The 27009-nt window shown below is 34.6% G+C and overlaps 1 long non-coding RNA gene across 1 annotated transcript in view; it reads left to right on the top strand.

Annotated features, from left to right (window-relative positions):
• The first annotated feature begins 311 nt into the window (after positions 1 to 311).
• LOC121449366 overlaps positions 312 to 27009 on the top strand; it is a 42778-nt gene continuing 16080 nt past the window's right edge. Inside the window, exons 1-6 of the long non-coding RNA XR_005974521.1 lie at positions 312 to 354; positions 9924 to 9980; positions 12146 to 12256; positions 22815 to 22896; positions 25893 to 25990; positions 26327 to 26394. This is a non-coding gene — a long non-coding RNA (uncharacterized LOC121449366). The remainder of the gene's footprint in view (positions 355 to 9923; positions 9981 to 12145; positions 12257 to 22814; positions 22897 to 25892; positions 25991 to 26326; positions 26395 to 27009) is intronic.

Genomic DNA, 27009 nt, shown 5'->3' with positions numbered 1-27009 from the left:
ATGAAATTAACACAAAACAGAAGACTCTTCCAATCAGAGGAAGAACATGAACAAGGAAGTCAGGACTGTGATTGGTGCAATCACCCACAGAGACAGTGGGCCTGATGTAATGAGGGCTCTCCAAGACCAGCTGGACTGGGTCTGAACGAGCATGCGATCAAACTAGACTCTCTTATTGTAGCTGACAATGAAGATTAACTGAGAAGCCAATGATAATAAAATGTATTTTGATTCTACTGCATGTACTGTCTTTTGAGGAGCCTAGTCTGTTTGGATCCACACCTTCCTAGAACTGATTGGAGGGGGCGCTTGGACTACCCACAAGGATGGGCACCCTGACTTCTCTAATGTCTGGTGAGTGAGGGGAAGGGGGAGTGGGGGGAGTTGGAGGGAAATGGGACAATGGGATAAGATAGAAATTATAAATAAATAAACAAACAAAAAATAGTTATGGAGTTCAGTCCCATAAATACATCTACAAGATACTATCTGAGCTAAAGCTCATGTAAAATTTGAACGTCTGATGGCGGTGGTAGAAAGATTTTTAAGAGCCAGATAAACAGGGAGTTATCTGCAAGCCTGTTTCTTTGTGTTGCATGAGTTCTATTTGGAATTAATAATAAAAACTCAGAGCCAGACATAGGGTAAATGCTGAAAGATCAGAGAGACAAAGCAGCAAGTCACAATTAACTCTTACCTTGCTAACACCTCAGAAGAAAAAGAGGCTGATCTCCTGTCTCCTCCTACCTTATATTCCTCTCTCCATCCTTTCTGTCTCTACAGGCCTCCAGACCTCTATGGTTAATTAGTAGCTAGCTCTGCTCTCTGATCTTAAGGCAAGCTTTATTTTTTTAGAACACAAGTAAAATATCACCACACCTTTGGGCTTAATAATGTAAGTGTTCTACTCTCTTTAGTGAGTTGACAATATTGGAACTTTACAACTTATTCTAACTTTTCTTTCCTGTAGACCACTTAATTTCAATGAGTATTATCTTTGCAAACAGAAAAATACCTTTAGCTTTTTTGTTATAAAATATTGCTGACAACACTACCTGCTATTTACAATACTTTTTTAACCTTTGCATTTGAAGGTTATTTTTTCTGACTGCATTTTAGATTGATAGATTTTTGTACTTATTATCTTTATTGCTCACATTAGCTTGTTTTGTTTTGTTGTTTAGCATTTCAGCATTCTGTTCCACTGTCTAACCTCCTGCTTCTGATGGGACTTACAGTTGTTTACCAGTATTTTCTACACATAATGTTACTGTTTGTTTTGTTTCCTTTCACATTTTCTCTTATTTTCAGCAGTTTGATGAAGTTTGTTTGAAGTTATATAAGTCACCATTGTAAAACATGGCACCAAATAACAATTTACTGAACTTGCTTTGTTCCTCATATCAAATAAAAGCAATCATTTTGAAGAGCTCTTGATGGGGCAATCTTCTAGTTGAGAACCACAAAGTGATATTACTTGTGGCTAAAAGAAACAATGATACTACCTAGCCAAATATTTGTTTAGATATTATGCCTACCAAAAATAAGGGATAAAATGGTTAATCTTTTTCCCATTATTTGACAAAAGTTGGAATAGATTTGTAGGCAAAAAACAATATTTACTGAAGAGTAATTGATTAAATAATAAACTCCACATAATTAATTTCTTGAGATGCTGGGTAAACATTTCATAAATGCAATAATCCACTGTTTTGAGTTAAAAGAATAAGAATGAACAGGAATGCTAAACATAAAGTTATATGTCTTTAAAGACCTGAACAATTAATACAAAAATTATAACAAATAGGTAAAATTTGGTAAAAAGAGAAAAACATTTAGTATTATTTCAAATAAAGATACAAAAGATCATGCTGAAGTCTATGAAGATCCTTCTAATTATAAATACTTCAGCATCATATTCATAGTCAGGCATGTTTTCTGAATGCAAACCCTCTAAACCATTGTCTACCCATTGGAGAAATCGTGGAGTGGAAAGATATGAAAGTACATGCAATGGAACATTAACTTCTGTATTACACTTTTTTTGTTTCAATGGGCATACATTGTGATATTTTTGTGACTTAAAATTAAGCAATGCAAACAAACAAACGAACAGAGTATGGAAAAATAAATTCATATTTGATGCAGTCTAGACACAGGAAATGGTGGGTTCAGTAAAGTTTTCAACAGAAATCCCTGGTTTCCTACTCTGGCACCTTCTTACTGTCTCAGAGTTAAGAACGCTGATTAAAGAAATACATATCTCCTTACCTAACTTTGAGGGGTTAAAATGTGATTACACTTTTGTTTTTAAGCTGAAGTACATTTTCAAAAAAAAGAATGTAGAAATCTTTTCAGTGTTGTAGAGAACAAAATGATTGTCTTTTTGCAAATATTTCACATTCTCCTGTTCATCCTGGGCTTTTGAATGAGATGATTTTTTGTTGTTGTGTCCTGTAAACTTTCTATTATCTCACTTTTTTTTTTTTTAGGTTTTCGAGACAGGGTTTCTCTGTAGCTTTGGAGCCTGTCCTGGCACTAGCTCTTGTAGACCAGGCTGGCCTCGAACTCACAGAGATGCACCTGCCTCTGCCTCCCGAGTGCTGGGATTAAAGGCGTGCGCCACCACCGCCCGGCCTATTATCTCACTTTTTATTCTGCCTCTGTTCTCTCTTTTCCAACACATTCTGATTCCACGGAATAATCTACAATGTGTGTTTTAACTAAGCATACTTCAAAACCAGAACCCACCATATGAGATCAGAGCCTCTCTGAATCAGGTATTCCCTTGAAGCATTGACATCCCAGCTTTATACTCCTTTTAAAATATCGTTAACCACTGCAAGTTTTTCACATTGTATTTGTGTGTCTTTTGTGCTGTTTCTGCTCTTGGAGGTCCCAGATTAGCAAAATGGATGTTGCCTTTGTTTTACTATGTTTCTTTTCACTCTTTTACTCAATTTTTCCTTCATTATGTACTCTTCTTTTTCCATTTAATACATCTTAAGTTTCTTACCTGTCTGTTGCTGTATATGCTATGCTAGCAAAAGCCTGTATGTTTGCAGTGACCCAAAGCTTGTCATCATTGAGTATGACATCTTTCTATTTAACAAGAGGGTCTAGTTCTGTACTTTGTATAACATAGGCTACCTGTCCACACATTCCCCTACCATGGTTCACACATGATCATCTTCTTTCTATCATTGGTGTACTTACTCTGTTTCTAATTGGATACATTTTCTGTAGAATATGCCCCTGTCAAACCTAATTACTGTGATGAAATGTGCTCTCTGTGTTGACAATGTGTCAACTGAATTAGTAAGTTTGTACCTCCATTCATTAATGCAAATCCTTATCTTGTCTCCTCTTTTGTTGCATAGAGATAGATGTCAGAGAAAAAAATAACCAGAGCAGATAAAATGTTACTCTTTACATAACATACCTTCTTGTACATCTTAATGAGGAAATGTACCTTGTGGAAATGATATGGTCTTAATATTGCCAACATTTTGTTATCCATAAGATCTATATAAAACTGAAATTGCTTCTCTCCTTCCCTTTGAGGGTATAAAAATATCACCACAGAAGTTGTGGTGGTCACCTTTATTACTGCTGATGCAACACAAAGCAGAAGGAGCACAGAGAGATGTTAAAATGATCACCACACCTAAGAGGTCTCACAGTGCTTACTTCCTTATGCCTCTGCTTAATTGAATCATATGCGTTCAAATTAGAATCCAAAGAACTCTTTTCTCTTCTGTGACAGGTGTGATAAAACTAGAAATCCCTTTCTCTTAATCAACAGAGGCTGTGAACATTCCCTGGTATGGCCAAAAAGATGTTGTACCTACAATTATGTTCATGATTTTGAGATGTGCAAGTGATTGTGTACTATTTAGATTAGCTATCTCAGTATACCCACAGAGGTCTTTATTGAGACGATAAGGGACCTAAAAGATAAGGTAAGAAACACAAGCATTCACTGAAAAGGCAGGAAGTCACCCGTCTATTTGTATGACATTGGTATGGACTCCTGAACAAAAGTCACAGAAGGAAAGCAGCCTGAACAACATCTTGTTGTGAGATCAGAAAAACCCATTTTGTACCCTAACAATCAGGAGTATTATCCACTTGTGTTGCTTTCAAACAGCAAATGCTTGGTGATTTGTCTCTGCAGCAACAGGAAACCGATACATGATTCACAGAGGTAGATTCGATATGATTTTATGATTCAGTACAAGGCCCCAGCTAACTTCCTAGAGAATGAAATAGGTTTCATTACTTCTTGCTTGGGCCTTCTCAAATGAGGTTCATTTACATTTCAACAACCTAAATGTCTGTTCCCGAATTCCCCTTAGGCTGAGCTTACTTTAATATTTTCAGCTATTCATCACAGCTGCCTAGGTTTGCTAAAATGACCTAGTCATACAATACAAAAAAAGCCCTAGATGTTACTTGCTCTATCTTCAGTAGAGCAGAATCAGTGAACCTTAAGGACCTGCCTTTTATTGGAACAATACATTCTTCCATCGAGATGAAGACTTATTTTTGCAATCAATCCTCTTTTCAATGATGCAACATAGGATACAAAGCTTGTGGAGGCTGAATTGTTGGAAGGATAAAATCTACATTTTCGAGTACAAGAGCATCCCTGCAAACACACGGATAACCAGAGGGGATGTCTTTCTTCCTCATTATAACAAGAGGATACTCAGGATATGAAATGTTAGGTACTATAAAAAAAGAATAAATAGTTATAATTATAGTTTTCATTGGTTATGATAAAATATAAGATACATATGAATATTATAACTGTGATTATTGCTAGATAACTCTTTTTATATGCAATATTAGTATGTTAAAATTAAATCTTTCTCTTTTATTTAGAAAGAAAAGGGAAGCTGATTTGGGAGGTGATATATTCTGTGAATACCTTGTATTGCCATTTGTTAATAAGTAAGCTGAATCCACCAATGTCTTAGCCGAGTAAAGAAAGCCTGAAGGAGCTATATAGAAAAAGTAGGAAGAGTCACTGAGAAGTCTTGAATCTGCTGCCAGAAACAGATATCATTCCTGGCATCTGCTGAAATTTGCCAGTAAGCCACGACCTCATGGTGGTCCACAGATTAGGAGAAGTGGGTTATTTTAGGATATAGGAGTAAGCTAGCATTACTTTTAAGCTATTGGCCAGACATTATTGTAAATAATATAGTTTCAGATTCGTTATTTCAAGTCAGGGCTTTAGGATAAAAGCCATCATTATCTGCCGACAGATCTACTCCTTATGATATGCTGTCTTCAAATAAGGTATCCTTTTCTTCGGGATATAAATTGGATATACACATGGCATGAAGTATTTTTAAGTCCAAGAATAATGGTAAGTAGTAGGTATTAATAGGGTGTAATTAGAATAAACACTGCAAATTTTTAGCTCTTTGATCAACTGTGCATGAGTAATATTGGTGTAAAATGCTGTGATATTTACCATTGCATTAGAGGATGAAGAGAACATTTGTTAAGATAAAAAAACTGATTTTCATGGTATAATTTGATAACTGAGAAAATAATTTTAGAAATTGCCTCAAATATTCCACTCCTTGAGCTAGATCCTATTGTAGCAAAGTTCTTATAGAATTAAATGTGTACCCCCGTAGAGGAAAAACTCTATTTTTAGAGCATCATGATAAAATAGTACCGCATCATTTTGGCATAGATTATAATAAAGGATTCTTTATTTGGGGGTAGCCTCTCAGATCAACAGTCCTCTGCACAAGCAGGGAACAGGGAACAGAACCAGACTGACAAGAATGAGCAAGAGCATGTTTCCTAATCTGTTGTTATAGTATGCCAAGACCATGTTCATGTGGTCCAGCATCCAAAGCCATTGTCTTAAGGAGTTCCCAGAGCACCTCTCCCTTTTGTTGAAATAAGAGAGTTTTAAACCCATTGTAAAACTACATACAAATAGGAACAGATGTCAAGTATCAAAATTAGAGTTACCAGAGAAAACCTGTCTTGAAAAACAAAACAAAAAGTAGAGTTACACACATCATAAACTATATCAAGATAGAAATTTATCCTAAATATTTCAATGAATTCTATCCTAAGGAGTCTAAGTCTGATATTAGTAATGGCTTGTCCAAGTCATGAGAGGAATGTAACTATGCCTACATAGTATACAAACCCATTGAAAAATTGAGAGAAAAATAATATTACATAAAAATGAAGTACAAAGAAGCAACTTTCAAATGCGGAAAAAGTGACAGAGACAACCGGCTATGTAGGCTATCACCCAAAGTTTCATTTTCAACATAGGAGCAAATAACATTTCTTAGACATATTGTCACTGACAGACCATCTTCAGAAGCAGGAAAAATTTTAAATTCATCTTACCCAGTCTTGTCAATGTTTGGCAATCTTTTTTTTCTTTCATCACGCTTGTCCAGTTCAGACATTGTGCATTTTTTCCAGTGTCAGGACATGGGGAGCTCTTTGCACAAAGGCCAGTTTTTACAAGCTCCTAGTGGATGTCTTCAGTGCCCCACATGCTCTGAGGAATAGACTAGTTCTGCTAAAGGATGAATGTTTGTTCCCCTTATTTTCCCCTTGTTACGTAGCTTGTCTGGCATTGGGGGCTATAGGTTTGCTTTATTTGGTGTTCACCGATGATTGACTACAAACAACCCTCATAAATCTGATCTGTGTTAACTCACTCAGGATGGAGTTTTCTAGTTTCAATCTATTGCCTGCAAATTTGAAGATGTCATCGTCTTTTCCCACTGAGGAGTACCCCATTGGCTAAATATACCCACAAATTTTTATTCAGTTTTATTCATTGGGCATAGATTTACCTCCATGCTATTCTAATTATATTATATGCATAAGGACGATAGTCGAAGAACCCAGACATTTACCCATATTTTCACATTATCATCTACAATTCAGAAAAGATAATTTAATATTGATGTTACAGAACCATATCAAACTTGGTGAGTAAGCTGAATACCATTTTCTTTAGACTAGTAAACAGTGTAGTCTGTGAGTTATAGTCTTTATCTTATTTTTTTGCCTTTATGTTTACATTGTAACCTGAGACAGTCAACAACATGCTCATTTGGAAATTTAGAAACCCAGAAGACATTTTCACAATTCTCATTTTCTAAAGCAAGCATGCTAGTATTGTGCAATTCCAGAATATTAGAGGAGTGTAGAAAGAGGAAGTTCTCTGAGTATTTATGTCCAGCTAGCCTAGAATGGCACATTCCAGTCAAAGGAGAAATCCAGTCTCATATCTTCTAGTTCCAATAAACATCTACATGAAACCAGTATTTGATTAATATAAAAGAACATTTGCCCCAATGCAATTAAAAAAATGGAACTAAATGCATTATTCTTGTAGCTTATGCAGTGTCAAAAATTCTAGCAGGACGAATGGCAGGACAAATTTTCATAGTGGCTTGCCATGAAATAGACATAACAATAGATCGCATGAAACTGGAGGACACACAACTTGCTTAAATAAAATCTCTTTGTAATATATATATAAATGTATATATATAAATATATATATAATATATATATATATATATATCCGTTTGAATGGTGCTCATGGGATTTAGAGAAAACTTGTAATATATTGAATTCTGTTGTTTTTTAAAATAAATAATTATAAATTATTATTTAAAAAATAATTATGTATATTGCTTGCATGCAAGGAACAAAAATATGAAGGATGCTTCATGCAAATGTATATGTCCAAATAACTATAAGCCTTAAAACAAACAGATACAAATGTTAACAATTTAAATATATTTATTTTTTTCTGAAATCAATTAAACTGAATTCATTTCTTTATCACTAAGATATTGTGAGTTACTATATTACTCTTGGGTCTACATTAGAGTAGGTTAAAAATCTACATTTCTTTCTACAGTCTCCCCAATTCCTCGTATTGCCCTCTAATTAACTTATATATATTGTGTATTATAATTAAATTACATTAAATATTATAATTGCATTTTTATTTGTATATAATTCATAATATCATATGTAACATTTTTATTATAATTTGACTGCATAAAAACCACACCTAAAATCATAGAAAAAAATCACAAAGATTCAGAAGCCAGATACATTGGCAGCACAGATTCACAATCAAAAAATCCTCAGAGAGGAAGAAAGGCTCCCATGTATATAGGTATATTCAAGGGAAAAGCATCTGCCAGCTGGCTCAACCTGTTACATTTTACCACGTTAGTTGGCTGTTAATTGGAGGCAAAATGCAGGGTAAATTACATTTTATCCTCTGTTCCCCTGTCAATTGCTCTGCTTCTTTTCACAATAAAAGGTAAGGAGAGAGACACAGATGACTCATCAGCTCTGGATGAGATCATCAAGATGAATGCTGTCTTGTGCTTTCCGGTCCTTGTTATGAGATTTCTCTGCTCATTGGTTCCTACATGGCATAAAAAGGACTGCACTGAGGAATTTTGCCAGTGGGGCTTTGACTAAAGTCCTGCTCAAAGCTGGCCTTTAGTCAAAGCCTCACTGTAAAAAACACCAGAGAAGAAAATGTGTCCAAGAGACCTGCAGGATACAGAATCATAGGAAAAGCAAGGAATTTGTGAGAGTCACCTGATTCTGTTTGCAGTGCAGGAAATGAGCTCGAGTCTGAAGCCACTGATTCAGCAGCAAAATCTGCGATTCCAAGGTTAGCTTTAGATTATTTATTTTCTGAAATGATGATTTTCATAGAAAGTCTATACATGACAACACTGAAATGTACTGATCTTATGCGCTATTGGAAGCCTCACTAAGATAATTGCTCTGTTGAAAAATAGCCTCAGGCACCTGGGAATCTAAAAATTTCAAGTGTAAGATTCCGTAATAAGTGTTTAGGGACTCTGACACGGCATTTCTGAATGTGACACCAGGAAGCTGCAATCGGCAGCACAGAATCACAATCAGCCATCAGCAGGGAGAAATGGAAATTTCAGGTAGATAGGCAGGATACATACCCAAGAATTCAGATCACCTCCTACTTACCTCATAATGATTTCCCTTTTGATAATGGGATTCTGGTCCTAGGTAAACTACATTATTTCCTGCCATCTAGTTTCACTTTCATATTTTTTGCTGTAGCAAACATTGAGAAGGGAAGGAGAAATGAGTCCGCAGCTCTGATGCAGATCTCCAAGGTTACCACAGTCTTTGTTCCTATTGGTGGAATTGAGATCATTCTTGTCATTCTTCCGTGGAAAATTTGAATGCACACACTCCTTCAGAGGATTCCGAGGCAAGGAGAGCTAATAATATTGTCAGCATAGCGAATCCTTCCTAGTCAGGATCTGGCTATATGCCAGCTCGCAGCTGCAAATATTTATAGCTGAAATCCGAATGTACATTTCCCGGACACAGCAGACTGCTCCTATATGACAAAAAAACCCAGAATAATTAGCAGTCAGGTACTGGTATATTCCAGTATTACTGTTTGGAGTCACCTGTTATGGTCTGTGCATCATGTCCATCCCTGCTTCTGAAACCTCTCCTTCTCTTTAAAGTTGTGGCACCACTATCTCTGTCTTGAACACTGCAGCATCTGCAAAGAAATAATTCCCTTGATGTTTTAGTATATGACAGTGTCAAGGGGAGTCATGCCCTTTCCTCTTTTCTCTGAGTTTCATTGTGAAAATTGGTATGACATTGCAGGTTTTTTTTTCATGAAAACAGAATCATTGATAATATTATGCAGTAACATATGAAAGCACTATTTTACCTGTCCCCAAAGACTCTGAATTATAATAGGGTATAGAAGAGTAAACCGACTTCTTATTATCCTATTTCTTTTAAGGTCCTCACAATCTCAAATTTGCTGTTTTGAAATGCACATGATATTTTCTCACTTTTTGTCCATTCCCAATAAGTAAATCAGACAGCATGTGCTTTTTGGAAATCCAGTGTTAATTGGTGATGGCAGCGAGGTAATGCACACTTCCCTTGAAAATCATTAACACAATAGATATCTTTGTTATTGTGAGTCTTGTTTTATATGCTTTAAATGTTCAGAACTTATCTTGTTCATCTCAGTTCATCTCAGATCTAAATGTGTATATCTGCTAGTAATGTTGAGACTGGTAAAATTGGTACTTTGGAATCAAGAGCCTCCATTTCAATCTGTAACAATATTTCTGCCATCTTTAAAATATACATATATGAAATTTCTGATTGTGCTATCACTTACAATATAAAGTAGGCTCAATTGTTGCAAATGGCAAATTGAACTTTCTTTCAATTATATAGCTACAGTTCTTAATAATCAAATAGTAGAAATTTGGACATGTCTATGCATATTAACCAGTAATACCCTCAGAAGATAAATTTTGACAAATAATGCCATTTGAATTAGCTGAAAAAATCATGCATTTTTCCTTGATATTTTGTAGCCCAGTTAGTTGTGGGTTTAACCATAACATATTAGGATGATTATTAGAAAACATAGCTATATTAATGGTTTAAGAGACTGACTCTCAGATCCTAATAGTGTAAAAATATTGATTAAATACCTTATTATTAAAATAAACAGTAAAACTTAATTTTGTTAGTGCTTTGTAGATTTGTATGGGATTCTCCTGAATGTTGTTCTTCTTTGATATATGTGTGGATTATATAAAAATCACGAAGATACTTTAGTCATCCTATGGTTTCAGTTCAGGAGTCAGACAAAAATTATTGAATCTGTAAGAATGCCAATAATACAATTAGAGTAAAGAATGTAGTAGTTAGTTACATATAAAAATATCAGTGTGTACTCTAAATGATAACCCTTATGTTATTTTCTGCTTTATGTTAAAAAAATTCACAGACTCATCAAGGGCTCTGTCCATGAACGGGTAATTTGAAAAGTAACTACTGGATATATTTCTAATACATACATGCGAAAAAAAAACTGATATACAAACATTATCATGTTTTTCTCAGAACAGATAGCATATGCAGTGAATACAGATCTGAGATTTACTTGCCTGTTTTCATACCACGTGTGGCAAATTTCAAGTCTGAGGCATTTTATTATAGTAACACATGCAAATAGTAATTTATTGGTATTTATGTATATGTACACTTGTATTAATGAATTTAAACTATGTAAATTTGCTTATGTATTTGTTTCATTACAAATACCAGAGAATGCTCTACTGTATTATGAGGAACATTATGAATTGAAAATATTATCAGAATGTCTTATATTATTTGCAGAAATGATGAAAGGGGAAAGATAGATTTTCTCAGGTATGCTAGCTTTGAAATGATGCCTATGTACTAGAAGAATGCCCATACCAAAACACACACACACACAAACACACACACACACACACACACACACACACACACACACACACTCACATTTTCCCTGAAGTCAGATGTCACTGAAAAGAGAGAACAGATAAATGACATGAGGCTGGACTACTGATATTGGTGATTTCAGGGAAAATCTAGAGAAGGCATTATAGTGATTTTATCAAAATTTAAATGTTCACATAAACATATATCAAAACATGTCAGAAATTTTAATTGAGACTAGTACTCTGAAATTAACGTCAAAACATGTAAATTTAAGTGATACACTAAAACAAGCATGCAGACAATTGTGAAATTTTGAACATAATACATGTATTGTGCTTTTTCTAAATGAAAACAACAAATTGTTGCTAAATTATCATGACATTGTTAGATACGATTTTGTAACATTTTCATGTTAATACTCGGTTTTAAAATAACGTTCCTATTTAGAAAATGCCCTTATTTCTACATATTTTTATGTAAAATACATACATACTGATGTAGGAGGTCCTTTTCTCTACATGTTGCTTTCCTTGATTAATGAATAAAAAAATTGTCTGGGTCTTTGATAGGGCAGAACATAGGTAGGCAGGGAAAACAGAACTAAATCCAGGGAGAAAAAAAGCAGAGGAGAGAGCTACCATGGAGCCACCAGAGCCAGACATGCTGAATCTTTCCTGGTAAGCCACTGCCATGTAGCAATATACAGATTGATAGAAATGGATTAAATCAAGATGTGAGAGTTAGCCAATAGGAGGCTAGAGTAAATGGGTTAAGGACTATTTTAATTAATATAATTTCTGTTTAGTTATTTCAGGGCTAAGGAAGCAGGGTGGCTGGCATGAAAAGCAGCCTTTCCCTGGAAAAATTGGCGCTCAACGTGATCAACTAAACCAATAAAATATATGAAATACAAAAGGTATGAATAAATATAACTGCCTATTACAATTATTTTTAAATGAAATGTATACATATATACTCACACACTGTACATTTTATAGTAATTTGTGTATCCATTTTTATTATCAGAGTTTCAGAAACACAATTTTCAGCAATCTCAATCCATTATTACTTGGTGAGCACTTACAGCTACAATATCATCTAGTCTGGTAATCTTCTGGTCAGTCCACTACATCAAACTTTCAGGAAGCTAGTGTGGTCCATTATCTTCCTGTAAACACACACACACACACACACACACACACACACACACACATATGCAGACACTCATTCAGTCCCAGTCTAGCTGACGTTGGTGAGCTCCCATTAGATCAGTCCCAATGTCCCCGTGTTTTGACACAAACCTCGCTGCCCTGACTTCCTTTCTCATGTATTCCCTCTTTCTACTATTCATCTGTGCCTTGGGAACTCTGTCCTGTGCTCCAATTTAGGTCTCTATCTCTATCCCCATCCATCACAAGATGAAGGTTCTATGGTGATATGCAAGATATTCATCAGTATGGCCAGATCAGGCATCCTCTCCTCTGCTGCCCAAGAACCTAGCTGGGGAAATCCCCATGGATAGCTGGGAACCCCTCTAGAGCCAAGTCTCTTGCCAACCCTAAAATGGCTCCCTTAGTTAAGATATCTTCTTCCCTGCTCCTATATCCACCCTTCCTCCATCTCAACCACTTTGGAAATCAGTGTGGTGGTTTCCCAGGAAAATGGGAGTCATCCCACCACAGGATCCTGCAATTCCCTTCTTGTGAATATACCCAAGAGATGCTCTATCATACTACAAAAGCATTTGTTCAACTATGTTCATAGCAGCACTATTTGTAATAGCCAAAACCTGGAAACAATCTAGGTGCCCCTAAATAGAATAATGTATAAAAAAGTTTTTGCACATATACACCATAGAGTTTTACTCAGCAGTAAAAAACAATTACATCTTGAATTTTGGGTTCAAATGGATGGAAATAAAAAATACTTTACTGGGTGAGGTAACCCAGACCCAAAAAATGAAGATGGTATGTACTTACTCATAAACAGCAGACATTGAGCCTATAATTCGTGATACTACAGAAGATAAATAAAAAGGTGAACCCAATGAAAAATATATATTTATCCTCCTGGATATTGGAAGTAGACAAGATCTCTGGGCAAATGTTGGGGGCATGGGGGTTGTTTTAGTTTGGGGGGAAAGGGAGATGGGGAGAGAGAATGGATTGGGTATCTTAAAGGTAGAGAGGGTAGTAGTCTTTCATGTCTTATCTGAATACTTAGTTTTATGGCATAGCTCTAGGCATTCTCACAGTTACTCTCTATACTAAGATAACAATTAATTATAATATTTACAAAAGCCAAACTCCATAGAATAACTAGATGTAAGCTGAGGGATCCAAGCCTGATACATAAACGTAATTAAAGAAAGAGGAGAGCTGCTAAATCCAAATCTATCAATTCATGTGTTAGTGGGAGAAATTAGGAGTTCCATTGTTGAGATCTAGGTGATGGATATTGTTAGACTCATGGAAACCTAATTTGAATTTTGCACATACTAGCAAATTGGAGGATCATTTTTTCATTTGCATATAACACATGTCAGTGATATTAATGGTGACAATAAATCACAACTACACATCCTTCAAAAGACCATGCCTTTATAAAACTTAGTTACCAATTAGCTTTGAATTTTCTGATACTTTCTCAGAACAGGTGACAATGAAATTCACAAATCTTCACAATCTTTTGTATCACTGCAAGTCTATTTTTAATTTTTTAAAAGTTTTATTTTTATTTTATATGCATTGGTGTTTTACCCTGAGTGACATTCTCTTCACAACACTGAGTTATTTCCCATCTAGTTTCAGAAGTAATATTTCTGGTGAGTTTCTGCTGATGCACAAATATTTAGATATGAGAACATATGAATAGGAATCAGATTATTTGTATATGATTCTAACAGAAAGAAAAAAATTTCCTGTATAATTTTGTAATCATTTAGTCTCAGTTAGTTTATTAAATACGTGTCAGGTATTCTTTCCATACCATGTTCTTAATCATAATCCTCATAGTTACTTCATATTATGCATCATTATGGTGCCACTTTGATAAAAAAAAAAATCTGAAGATTGTTCTTGACCCTCACTTTGATGCCATGTTGCACATGAAAGTGAGAAATTTTGTTCCTTCTCAATTAAGCCATATGACACAAATTCAATTTCAGTCATATCTCATGAATTCATTTCCTGTGAGGCTTCTTTTGCAATAGAGGGATTTTTGATCAATGAGAAAATAAGTGTGTAAGAATATTAAATATAAGTGTTTTGCCTCATATTGGGAGGTGACAATATATTTTTGAAATGCAGTAGCAAAAACAGCAATAAGATTAAGTATGACAACCATTATTATACCGAACATGTGCTTTATATTTTCAATATCTTTTTGAAGAATTCTACAATATTATCTAGAGGATTTTGAGCCCAAGAACGACCCAAGTTACTGGCAGCCAAATATGTGTATACTGTTGTAATATCATAAGTGATTGATTATGAGGATTAAACTTAAAAGTGGAATTAATATATAAATACAATTAACATTCACAAAAATTAATTCCAGTTGTAAAATTAATTCTTCCAACATAAATGCATGTGGTAGTGTTACACAAGCAGTAACATTACTACTTCCAAATAAGTGAAATTTATAAATAGGAGCAGATACTTGTGTTGCAATAAATGAGCCATTTAAAAGCTGAACAGGTTTAAGGTAGCCACAATCTTCTGAATTGCAGGAGCGTCTTTGAGTAAGGAATATGATTATCAGTAATTCCTCCATCTCCCCATGACAGAAGAAGTGTTCAAGTTATCATTTCATTCTTGACTCAGTTCAACCTGATAACATTAAGCAAATCACAAGTGATAATATTCCATTCAGAACAAGTGATAATAAATTGACATTATGGGCGAAAAAGGATCTATTTATTTTGAATTATTTTGCCATATTTGCCCAAACAAGTCTTCCAAATAAATGGCTGATATTTTAAACCATAATATGTAAAACCTGGCCATACAGGATATAATAATTCATTATGGATTATTATTACTGTACTAGGTCTGATTAATTTACCATGCTGAAAGCCTTTGAAGAAGTGTACAAGATCTGCAAATTGTAATTCCAGGTTGTAACCAATGATGTAATCCCACTTATAAACAAAGACCATTTCCAAAGCTTATTGGCTTTGTATCATCCATATAAGTAAAATTATAAGAGGTCCCATCAAAATTATTTAGATAAGTCAAGTCATTCCCAGGAGGAGAGAGGATACTTACAGTGATATACACTAAAACATCAGTATCTCCCCAAAAGAAGGCTTAAACATGGATGTACAAGAGAGATAAGCACAATAATTTACAGCTGATCCCTGAACAAAAGAGACAATTAACAGAGCACATACGGCCAGAAAAAATATTCAGCTGTAACTGGTCTTTTGGACTGCTGACCATAGAGCACAAGAGATTTACCTAACCCCAAGTTGGTGATCATGGTGAAGATCAGTATTGGAGAGGTCACTTCCATGAGTATAATTTTACCATGGCCAATATTGGAATGTCTACTTCAGGAGTCATAATTGTCACTCATCCTGAACAAACAATACCATAAACTCTTGCTCTATCCATTAGAAATGAAGACTGCCATTCAGTATTTATGGCAATTTTTCTGCTAGTTCAACATTTGGAGTATGAGCAAAGTATTTATCTTCTCTAACTAGAATATCCCTTCAGGGCAGATTTAAGAAATTTAATGTGTATTAATGTAATGTCACAATTATTCTTCCAAATATTTCATATTTATTCCTTACCAAAATCTTCCTTTTTAAAATTTCAATTTGCTGTTTTAAAATGTAATGGACTTGAAAGTATTATTAATTAATCAAAATGGATTTTTTTCATTTTATTAAAAAATTCTACCTCCTTTCCTCCTCCCATTTCCATTCCCTTCCTTCCAACCCCCTCACCCTCTTCTTCCAGTCCAAAGAGCAGTCAGAGGTCCATGCCTTGTGGGAAGTCCAACCTTGTCCTCCCTCCATCACGGTCTATGTAGGTGAGCATCCAAATAAACTATGCTCCCACAAACCAGTACATACAGTAGAATCAAAACCCAGTGCCATTGTCCTTGGCTTCTCAGTCAGCTCTCATTTCAGCCACATTCAGAGAGTCTTGTTTGACCACATGCTCCATCAGTGTGAGTCCAGCTGGCCTTGGTGAGCTCCTATTAGATCAGCCCCACAGTCTAAGTGGATGGGAGCATTGCTCATGGTCCTGACTTCCTTCCTTATGTTCTTCCTACTTCTGCTCCTCATTTGGACCTTGGTATCTCAGTCCATGTCCTCCAATGTGGTTCTCTGTCTCTATCTCCATCTATTGCCAGATGAGGTTCTATGGTGTTATGCAAGACATTCATCAGTGTGGCTATAGGATAAAGCCAGTTCAGGCACCCTCTACTCTGCTGTCAAAGGAAAAGTATGATTATTATATCAAAATGGAATTTTATCTTGAACATGTAGATGATTAGCATTAGTATGTAAATGTCCATTGTCGTCTTTAACAAAGGAAAAGGCTACCAATGATCCCTTAAAGCATTTCCAAATTTTCAAATGTCAGATCTCCAGACATTTTGCATGTGATCATAGGTTATAACCTATTCAAAAAGGCCTTTTAAATATGCTCTTTAACTACTTTTACTTTTGTCTGAACTTCTTTGTTAAGAAACTGATTTTCCAATATCCAAAGCATATTAAATCTTTTAAATTTTTATTTCAATTTACAAATTATACTAAATGGTGGCCATAGTTTCAGCAGCCAATTGCAGTTTTATTTCAGATGGAATATCTTTTCATACTTTCCTATAACTTTTAATATTTCCTGTTTCCTGAACTGATAGCATAGCTCATTATAACACACCTTGGCATTTTTATATGCTTGGCCTTTTCAGAAGTTATTTCCTTGCTTCTTCTCCAATTACAGTTCTTTCCATTGTTTGTTTTAGTCTTACTTGGAAATCAATATAAGGCTAATTATATTTCTGGATAACTTTAATCCACGAAGCACTATTCTCCCCCATGGATTGAAGATGCTCCCAAGCTTCCATGCCTATTTCTCTCAGTTATTCATGTATTTCAACTGGGGTATGAGCCTGCTGATTAGGGTTATCACAAGTTCCACTTACCTTTTAACCTAGGAAAAATAACTTCCCTTAACAGAGGATTGTTGCTGACTGCATCAATTTGAGCCTTCTCAAATTAAAAAAACCCATATTTGTCATTGCAAATATTTAGGCTCCTTTCTAATGCAATATGTCCATCTTATCTTTTAATAAGTCTTTCTCTTAAATCCCAATAACATTGCCAACTATAATATCATAATACCTCTAAAACAAAAAAAAAATATTAATTCTAGTAAAAAAGACAGTTATAGAAACAGTTCTTGGTTTGCTTAACAGTAATCTTTAAGAGCCTCTCTGACTCTCTATCATTTTTCTCAACTATAATACATCTTTAATATACTCAAAAAAATCTATACTTTAATTTTAGTATTTACCCCTCATGCCTTGAATGCCTGTCTCATTTCATGCTAAGTAATTGTTTGTCCTGTGATCACTGTTCTGCTTTCTGAGGTTTAGAAGACACAGCAGGTTCCTGTGTTTTTCTTCCTCTTAATTATACTTCACTTTATATGGGCCCCTCTGAACAGCTTCTTCACTGAATCTCCCATGTTCCAGACACATTTTGGGCACCACTTTACCCTGGCCCTGCTGAAAGTCAATAGTCCCTAGAGGGGAGCAAGAATAGATGGGACAAGAGATACCAGGGATGGAGACAAGACAGTATTCTCATCAAGTCTTGTTTATTCAAGAGTATAATCCAGGTAAATATAGGGAAAGGGAAAGGAACAAATTCTCCTTGTGTACATGGGTAACTAGGCAACTTACTAGACAACCTAAGTATGTTCTACTGGTCAGCCCTAAAGTCCCTAACTGCAACAGGAAGAAAAGTCAGAATGTTCACACCATGGGAACAATGGAGCAATAAATCCCTGCAGAGTTACTATGTGAGAGATCAGAACAGCATGAGGAGCCAAACACAGCAGGATGTGCAAAACTAAATCAGGGAGCATTAAGTATCCCACAAAATTATGATATTTTATTATGTAGATATGATTTTATACACCAGTATTCCATACTAAATACGCACTGTTGTGATTTTATAGAACCAATTTAACATTGACTTTTCTAATACAAAGGCCTATCAATATTACTGTACAGTAGAAAATAATTCATTTTTCTTAGCCTCCAAAATTTTTTAGTGGTTTTCTCCTAATTGTGTTAATTGTAGAGAGTTTTCCATCTTTTTGACATTTCATATAGGAATGTAATTATGCTAAGCATTTTTCATTCTTTCTTTGCTTTCATTAAGTTTTAATGGGCATTTAAGATTTCTATAATTTTGCCCTTTAATACCCCAATTTTATCCTTTTTTTTTTCTGGAAGTTAGTGTCAATGTTTCCCGTGGGTTAGAGATAAATATTGATGACAGTTTTGGAAAGTAAATTCTTTCAGAAATGTTGCAGAAGAAATTTATGATTCTCTTACCACTATCACCCTAACAATATGGAACAGGATTGATTTTTGCATTTGGTAAATTATTCCTTTTGTCAATTATATATTTGCATATCTAAGAGAATCTATGAGAGAAAATTTAGACATGTCTATACATATGAAATAAGTAATAACTTCTGAAGAGCTAAATTTTGTCAACTTATGACATTTGAAGTAGCTGGAAAAATCACACATTTTACCTCAATATGTTGTACTGCTGTTATTTGAGGTTTTGACATTAACATTTTAGGATGATAATAGAAATTATAGCTATATTCATGGTTTAAGAGACTGACTCTCAGATCCTAATACTGTACACAATTATTTAAATACCTTATTTTTAAGATAAACGGTAAAACATGATTTTATTCATTTCTAAGTGTTATTGTATGGGAGACGTCTGAATGTTGCTCTTATTTGATGTATGTGGATTATAGAAAAACATCACAAACTGTAGTGATCCTATTTTTTTACTTAAGGAGGCAGGCAACAATTGTAGAATCTGTATGAATGCAGAAATATAATCAGAGGAAAGAAAGTAATAGAGTAGTTACTTACATTTAAAAACATCAAAGTCTACTTTAAATAATAACCCTTATGTTATTTTCTGCTTCTTTGTTTGAAAATTAACAGACTCATAGAGGGATCTGTCCATAAACAGGTAATTTGAAATATGAAAACTGGATCTGTTTATAATATATACACGTGAAAAAAAAGTATAATACCATTATCATGTAGTCCCAGTACATGGAGCATGAATGAAGAAATCTCTAAGATTTACTTGCCTGATTTCATACCACATATGGCACAGTTCAAGCTTGTTGTATACTATTATACTAGTACATACAAATAGTAATTGATTGGTATTTATGTATACGTTCACTTTTATTATTGATTCTCCATTGTATGTTTTTATATTTAATTGCTTCATAATGAAATCTAGAGAATATTCTACGGTATTCTGAGGAACTTAATGAATGCAAAATATTATCAGAATGGCTTAAATTATTTATAGAAATGATAAATTGGAATGAAAGATTTTCTCATGTATGCTAGCATTGAAAAGATGCCCATGTCCTAGAAGAATGCCCCATATCAAAACACACACAAACACACACACAAACACAAACACACACATTTTCCCTGAAGTCAGGTGTCCCTGAAAGAGAGAACAGAAAAATGACCTGAGGCTGGAGTACTGATATTGGTGATTACAGGGAAAATCTAGAGAAGGCATTACAGTGAATTTTATAAAAAATTAAATGTTCATATAAAAGTACCTCAAAACATTTCAACACTTTAAATAAGACTATTACTCTGAAATCAATGTCAAAATATGTACACATATGTGAAACACTAATATAAGCATGCAGACAATTGTGAAATTTTATAAATAATACGTATATTGTGTTTTTCCAAATGAAAACATCAAACTGTTGCTAAATTATCATGACATTTTTAGATACAATTTTGTAATTTTTGCACGTTCAGACTGGGTTTTAAAATAACATTCCTATTTAGAAAATATCCTTATTATTACATAATTTTCATGTAAAATACGTACATATTGGTGTAGGAGGGCCTTCTGTTTACATGTTGCTTTCATTGGTTAATGAATAAAAAACCTGCGTAGGCCTTTTAATAGGGAAGAACTTAGGCAGTCAGGGGAAACAAAACTGAATGCAGCGAGAAAAAAAGCAGAGGAGAAAGCTGCCATGGGGCCACCAGAGTCAGAAGTGCTGAATCTTTCCCGGTAAGCCGCTGCCATGTAGCAATATACACATTGATAGAAATGCATCAAATCAAGATATGAGAGTTAGCTGATAAGTGGCTAGAGCAAATGCGTTAAGAAGTATTTTAATTAATATAATTTCTGTTTTGTTATTTTGGGGCTAAGTGAGCAGGATGTCTGGGACGAGCAAGCAGCCTAACCCAGGAACAACTGGCACTCAACGTGATCATCTAAATCTATAAAATATATGAACTACAAAAGGTATGAATAAATACAACTGCTTATTAAAATTATTTTTTCCAAATAGAAATGCATACATATAAACTCACACTCTATACACACTGTGGTAATGATGTGTATCCATTATTACCATCAGAGTTTCAAAAATACAATTTCAGCAATCTCAACCCATTACAACTTGGTGAGCACTAGCAGATCCAATATCATGTAGTCTGGTTATCTTCTGGTCAATCCATTACACAAAACTTTTAGTAAGGTATTGTGGTTTATTTTCTTCCTGTAAACACACACACACACACACACACATACACATACATGAGCTCACATGCACTTGACCCTATATCATAGCGTGGTTTTGTCCTTTCCATAATACATTGCAATGAACTTTTGCTTTAAACATAAGTCTCTTCTACACCATCATACCAAAATCTATGCATGGTATAATGCTTGTGAAAATTCACATTTGAAAATTTAGAATAAAAAGTGCATGATGCAGTGAATTATGTTGTGACTGAAGGATAACTTACATTTATTTATTTATTTATTTATTTATTAAAATTGTTTATTCAAGAAGCCAGGGAGAATGGTCACCTGAGTCAACATTTGACTTGCAACTTCAACATAAAACCTGGGATAGTTGGGTCACTTCTCCCAATTATCTCACTGCATTGCTCAAGATTTTCACTAGACAATTTTAAAATAGGCACAGTCCCTGAATATTTACCAGTCATTTCTGACATTTCTTCAAAGTTTCAAACTATTCATCCCAATTTCCAATTACTGAGTCTTAACTTCTTTAGGAAGAAATATATATCCTGATTGGGAAAGGTGTCTGCATTTGTATTTTTTTGGGAAATGAACTACACATAAGGGAAAGGTTCTGCTGAAAGAGTCCAAGAATTGCAATCAAATTCCTTCATTTTTCATGGACAAATATGATCCATAATGGATAATGTAAACTTGTTGAAAATATTAATAATATTTTGTATTGCATGAAGTACACATATATTGCATAATATTACACTGTTTGCCATGACTTAAGGTAACACTTATCAATGATATCTCCCAATTTGGTCCTTTAATTGGCCAATGGAACACTACATGAAAATCCTTGAAAATATTTTGGAACAAAAAACATGCTAAAAATCAATCTATTAAATCTAAAATATTCTATAGGTACGAATTGGTCCATACCATAATGAGAAGGTAATCCAGTCTAGTCTCTAAAGCTCAACCAATGTGCACGGTCTCATTAACTATTTATAATTCTTCTATCAGTTTCCACTTTACAGATTTCTATGTTGTGAGAGAACATATTTACGTGTTTACTCCGGAATAGCAGCAGCCATAATTAGTCCTTGGGTGTATGAGGTTAAAATTCCTCAACAATATTGAATGTGATCAGAAATGGCACCTTTCTTTCTAAGACATGTCAAAGTAAGCTGATATATTGCATTAGTACTCTCGTAGGATAGCTGTTTAATAATCAAAAATCAATATTCTGGATTTTTAATATTCTTATTAATGGCTGTGTAAGCGTGGAAACAGAATCCTGTAACAACTCAACAGGTAGCTGTGTTATTTAAGGTAAGTCCATTGTCTGCTCTCCCGAAGAAAGAAATTTATTCCAAGAACAACTTGGGCCATATTATTCACAGCTGTGGACTGACTTTGTTCTAAAAACTCAGTTTTCCTTGTCAGGTAGAATTTTCCTGTCAGGCAAGCTTTGGCCATCTATTTCAAGTACCTGGAGTATGGCTTTTAAATCCATTTACTCTAACAGCATGTGTAAAAGGAGACAATTGGTCACACTGAGCTTAAGTTGCTTTTAATACTTTGCCTTGTTTTAATGGTTTCAGGTCTCGTTGTCTGAGTAGATTTCCCTGATCATCTCATTGCTCCATTCTAGAAATACTGGAAATCCCTGAACATGTTTACATCGGCTCACTCCTTCTCTGGAATCTAGCTTGTATGAAAAATTCACAAAAAAGGTGGGTGTTTGCCTTGCTCCAGGAGATCTCTGCAGCGTAGATTGATCTAAACCAGCCACTATGTAAGAAATATAATGTTTTATGACAGAAGATTTTCAGAGACTTCAACTTCTGTGAAAATGAAATTACTAAGTCTCTCAGGCTGTTTAGCTCCTGTTCTAGCTTTCCACCATCTTTAACTCTCAGAATTCCTAGTCAGAAGTGATTGATTTTAAAGATCCTCACTTTGGTATTTGTGGCTTCTTCTACAGCTTACTAGGCTCAGACTGATTGTATCACAGTCCCATAAATACTTCTTAATCTATCAGCTCCTCTGTCTGGAGAGAGTCTTCTCTCACATCTAACGACTTCAGGGGAGTCATCTATGCTGTTCAGAGTAGAAAGCATAACTCTCCCTTTTAAGCACCCACAAATGAAGTAATTTGTGCTGCCAGAAGCAGCTATGTTTCTCTGTTGATAAAATTCTAAGTTCTTAAAACCTTTCAAATGTTATGTTCTTTAGGTCTTTGAAGTGTTGAAGATTATCTATGTAACTGAAATATATCTCTGCATATCTAGAAAAACTAAATAATGTTATTAAGATTTTGATTATTATGAATTACTATCTATTAATCCTCTTAACTATACATGATATTTAAATGATCTGCTAAGACAAAACCTTAACCAAGAGCAGAAATACATATACCAAAATCAACCTTATAAGTTTTTTAGTAAACTAAGATCAAATCCAATGTAAATGGTTCCTTTCTATATAATATCCCACCTTAAATAAAGATCAACATATATGATTATTTGGAAATTTGCATGTAGTTTTCTCCAAAATGCTTCCTATGCTTTTTAGGAAACTTTTTATAGGGTTTCTGGAGGTCTTCTGGGAGCTCATGCTCCTTCAAATAATGTTAGACTGGAAATAATCCACAGGTTCTCATCTTTGGAACAAAAGCAGGACATCTTTTCAAAAGTAACATATCCACCATGTGGAGATGGGGCACACCTTTTATCCCAGCACATAGGAATCAAGAGTCAGAGATAGGTGTGTCTCCATTAGTTTTAGTCTGGCCTGCTATACAGAGCTAGTTACAGGACAGGCTGCAAAGCAACAGAGAAACCATGTCTTGAAAAACCTAAAAACTAATAGAATATCATTAGATTCAAATTTTTATGCATTGATAATATGTTTTCATAAACCATAAGAGCCCTTGAATCAAATGTCCATCTGCCATCCCTGTATGGCATTCAGTAATATATTTTAAATTTAAATATTTAATTTTCTTATTTTCCAACATGACTGCAGCCTCTACTCTGCCTCCTATTCCACCCCTACATTTGTACAACCTCATACTCTGTTTTTTCCACTGTATTCTTACAGTATGAAGGAGGTTTCTCATTGACACCAGAAAGCTTGGCATAACACTTGCCATAACACCCAGGCAAGCTAAAAATATAACAAAATATAAATAAATATCAATAAAATATAAATAAAAATATAAGTCCTCTATATTTATGCAGAAAAATGCAATCCTGCATGAGGAACAGGTTTCAAAGTATCAGCCAAAGCCACAGAGACAAATCATTCTATCTGCCAGCTGTCCCACTAATTGTTCAAGCATTACAAATGTGATAAATGAGCAGAGGAAATACGTGGGTGTCATGATGGCACAGTGATTGTTGGTATATTACACAGTAATTTCTGAAAGTCATTCAAAGTTTGTGATCTTTCTCTTTTAATTTCCAATTTCTGTGGCTTAATTTCTTTTGAATAAGCATATATCCCCAAATATTCAAAAGATGACTATCTTTGTACTACTTTCATTGGGGCAATAACTAACTCTAAAAGTACAGGATTCTGTTGAAGCTGACAATATATTAGAAACTTACTTCATTCATATGGACAAACTAGTCATCATCATTAAAGCATAATATAAAACTGTGGAAATTGAAATGTAAGATTTTACGTAGCCTGAGCCACAGATTTCTGCCATAATATAAACCTATTTGTCATATCGTGAAGCAAGATGTTCTAATTCTATTTTCTAACTTGATATTTGAAATTAACTGATGAAACACTAACTGCAAATTTTTGACAATTTCAGTGAGCCCAGGGGATGGAATGGAAAGAACCTTTTAAATATAGTACAACATTATGGGAATATTTTGGTATGGAAAAAAACAGAAGGCAATGGAAGATGTAAAGCTCCCATTAACTCTCATTAATGGTTTTTAAATCTTATATCAATCTCCAATTTTCGGATTTATTTGTCAGGAGAAACATCTTTAACTGTTTTTTTTTCTCCTGTAACACAGAAGTTATCGCTAGGCACTGGCTATATGAGTGTCCAATATCTGAGGATATTCAAATCAAATCAGAAATATTACTCTTATTTCTAAATGGTCTCAAAGCAAATGAAATACAATAATAGTATTGTTGTAGGCTAGCTTTACCTCTCAAGTATCGAGTTTTGGTGTCTCCAATTAATCTGTTTGGTTACTGCAGCATCCTGAAAGCATTCATCAGGCCCCTGAATTACATGACATTAGTCTTCAGTCTGCTCTTCAGAAGACATAAGTTTTTTCCAGGCCTTCTTGTCATTGAAGTAACTTAGGCATATACTGCTATTTCAAAATTTTGTTGCTGATTTCTTTTTCTATGGTGTCACTCACCAGTAAGCATATGAAAAGAAAAGGGAATTTGTTGGGTCTTATTTCTCAGACCTGTGATCCGACATTTATCTTCATGTTTGTTTTCTACAGCAGATAGACTCCATTTGTCAGGCAAGCTTTGTCCAGTTGTTTCCATTTCCCATAGTGTTAGGCTTCTAAAATTCTGTACTCCAGCAGCATTTGCATCAAAGGAGCATTTGGGCAAAACTGAGCTTGAGTTGCTTTTAATTCTGTGAGTTTTTTGAATGGGCTCAGGGCAAATAAGTTATTATTTGTCTTGCACTTATCTTTGCTCGAGAGATACACAACACAACTGGGTGTTTACACTACTCCAGGTCTCTGCATCATTGCTTGATCTAAACCAGCCCTTGGGTAAGAAGAGGAGTGCTTTTGTGATAAGAGGAGATTTATAGAGTTTCCAACTTCTGTGAAGGTAAATTTGCTAAATTCCTCAAGCTTTTTAGATCCTGCTTAATTATTCCACCAGTTTCTATTTCTCAGCATTGCTCACTAGAAAAAAAAAAAGGCTTGAAAACTCCCTATTCTTGTTCTTAGCAGTTTCTACCTATCGCTCTCACTAGGCACAGGCTGATCACAATCAAACAGTACTATAAATGTTTCCTCATCTAACAGCTCCTCTGGTAGATAGGAGTGCCCTGTCTCAGGTGTAACCATTGCAGGCAGAACTATATTTAACCTATTATGTACAAATACAAACTCACCCTTATGAGCCAGCACAAATGAAAAGAATACTTTGTGTTAATTCCAGGTTATAATGGTCCTGCTTTTTCACCTCAATTTCTCTGTGTCCAAGGGACCATGCTTGGGAAATAAAGGGTAAGTTCCTCAACAAATTCTAAAAATTTCGGTTTTTGAAACTGATCCACCTAAGCTCCTCTAGCTTGTAAATTATCTCCTAGGCAATTGAATAGTCACTTAACTACTGATTTTCTGTCACAATACAAATTTATTTACAATTATAATCTCTTATTTTTCAACCTATGTTCACTTTACTTTTTTTTCCCAAGCACTTTCTATTTATTTACACCTGTGGAATCATCTACCTTTTGGTATTGATCAAGCAATATGTCCATAGTCCATTTTCACTTCTGAGGAGCCATCATTAATTGTCCTGACCTACCCATTTCCATACTTGTGGAAGGGATAAAGATTAAGATAAAAATTTACAAGAAAAACTATAGATATTAAGGGCACACAGTGAATACTGTTATATATCTCAAGTTGATTATTCAAAGTTCATATATATCTCAGTCCAAAAATGTTTTAGGAGGCAAGATTTCCTTGCCATGATACTAAGAACAAACAAATATTCTCTCAAAAATCACCAAACAGGGAGCAACCACACCCTAAGTCAAAATATCATTATTCTTCTCACAATGTCCTATAACAACACATTAAGTCAAATCATCCTACCTTACACGCTTCAAGAAG

Source organism: Microtus oregoni, unplaced genomic scaffold (assembly GCF_018167655.1).
Source record: "Microtus oregoni isolate MIOR12 unplaced genomic scaffold, Mior012 000000F_ref0000247, whole genome shotgun sequence".
NCBI lineage: Eukaryota > Metazoa > Chordata > Mammalia > Rodentia > Cricetidae > Microtus > Microtus oregoni.
Note: the sequence above shows the minus strand (reverse complement) of the source record. Positions and strands in the feature narration are given on the sequence as shown.